Source organism: Pyxicephalus adspersus, chromosome 1, assembly GCF_032062135.1.
Source record: "Pyxicephalus adspersus chromosome 1, UCB_Pads_2.0, whole genome shotgun sequence".
In the NCBI taxonomy this organism is placed as follows: Eukaryota; Metazoa; Chordata; class Amphibia; order Anura; family Pyxicephalidae; genus Pyxicephalus; species Pyxicephalus adspersus.
In genome coordinates this window covers 129633140-129635518 of record NC_092858.1, presented here as the reverse complement: position 1 = coordinate 129635518, position 2379 = coordinate 129633140, and positions in this window count along the sequence as shown.

Below are 2379 nucleotides of genomic sequence, written 5' to 3'. Positions count from 1 at the left end.
ATGTATGGAACATACTGAGTGCAGGGGTCAGGTGTCTGTAACATACATAGTGCATGTGTCAGATGTACGTAACATATTGAGTGCAGGGGTCAGGTGTCTGTAACATACATAGTTTATGTGTCAGATGTACGTAACATACTGAGTGCAGGGGTCAGGTGTCTGTAACATATAAAGTGCATGTGTCAGATGTACGCAACATACTGAGTACAGGGATCAGGTGTCTGTAACACACATACTTCATGTGTAAGATCTATGTAACATACTGAGTACAGGGGTCAGGTGTCTGTAACATACATAGTGCATGTGTCAGATGTACGTAACTTACTGAGTGCAGGGGTCAGGTGACTGTAACGTACATAGTTCATATGTAGGATGTATGTAACATACTGAGTGAAGGTCAGGTGTCTGTAACATACATAGTGCATGTGTCAGATGTACGTAACATACTGGTTACAGAGTTCAGGTGTCTGTACTGTACATAGTTCATGTGTCAGATGTATGTAACATACTGAGTACAGGAACCAGGTGTCTGTAATATAGATAGTACGTGTATGTATATATGTATGTATATATGTGTTGTACGTAACATACTGAGTGGAGGGGTCAGGTCACTGTAACGTACATAGTTCATGTGTCAGATCATACTGAGTACAGGGGTCAGGTGTCTGTAACATACCGAGTGCAAGTGCCAGGTATCTGTAACAAACAAAGTTTAGGTGTAATATAGTCAGTGCAGGGGTCAGGAGGGTGTAATGTGCAAAGTGCAGGTTTCAAGTGTATGCAACCTTCAGCCTTGGTTTTAAATGTTTAGGGTAATTTTAGGATTTGCAAATAAACCATTACTAATTAAATGAATTTCCTCATTACTGCTCACCTATTATCATTCAGAATTGCAATTGACATTTCTATAATAAAGAGAACAAGGCATAGATTGTAATGTATGACACAACTTTACTGGTTATCATATTATACGTATAAATAGTTAAAAATATTTGCAGGGAAATCCCCATTTTAAAATTATTTACAACCATTAGAAAATGTAAATGTCTCAGTACCCACATACCTTCAAATGCCTTAATTTATGACAAACATATGCTTTAGGTGATACTTTGTTAATCTGGTTCTAACCTCTGATTTTCATTAAACGCCTGACATATCATTAATATCTATTCTGTTTTTGTACAGAACCACTTCAATAAATCAAGCATGGAATCCATTTTGATAAAAAAGACTGAACACTGAAAAATGTGTGGTTAGAGTCTGGGAAAGTAACTTGTCAAACTCAGATATATCAAAAGAAACACGTAGAATTTTTGGAATATTTCAGCAGTGCTAAAATACCTTGGTATACTATAGAACCTTCAGAATCAGCAATTACAATCATTTAAAAGCCTATGCAAGTACCATCCTACACACATACCACAATAAATCCAGCATGGTGGATGGTTGCACCAGTAAAAGGTTGCACTTCAAACCCAGACACTCAATATTGAGAAAATCATTTGTTTGCAGTGCACTGATTGTAATGTGTTTAAATGTGTAATACCCATGGAAATTCAATGACCTGAAGCACACTGTTGAGCCTTTTTTTAAAAAAAAGTTCAGATTACAGATCGCCAAATCTTTTTTTGGATCATCAATTACATAATGACAGATATTTAAAAGTTTGGTCAGTTTTTTCACAGTAATGACCAGCAATTAATCACTTTACTGTATGTAAAGTAAATTGCTCCATTCACTTGAATAGTGAATGAACTGTTTGTCATAAATGTATGCTGATCTCCAGTATGTCCTGTGCTATTCTCCACTTTCAAAGTGGCGAATACTGTCTGGTGAACTATAGGTTGGCCATCAGACTGAGCGCCACTATTAATATGTCCATCTCCATCTTTTAAAATGAAAATTGCAGACTTCCTAAAGTGGAGATCCTGATGACAAGTGGCAATCAGTTCTGCTGATCAACAAACAGCCCATTCACTCTTTTATAAATAGGCCCCCAAGTGTGCCATTGGTATTCCATGTGAGCATATGTCGTGACAATGGTAGACAAATCTAGTACACTGGTCAAACATTTTCTTGCAAAACAGAATAAAGTAATTTTAGGTTATGTTCAATGCACAGTTTCCTAATATGGTATTGGTTTTGCTAGATTGCCTCTAGGTTTTGAAATAATTACCTCAATAATAATGTCATAGAAAACAAATGAAACCTGAAAATTAGGCAAAATTAAACTAGATATGCCTACGTATATAAAATGAAATACTAAATTTTTGAGATAGTGTACCTTTATGCTCATAGTAGCACCCAAATTTGTAAAGTTTAAGAGCAAGTTTTGTACCAGTTCTTCATAATTTTATGCTTTATGGTTACCCAAGAAGT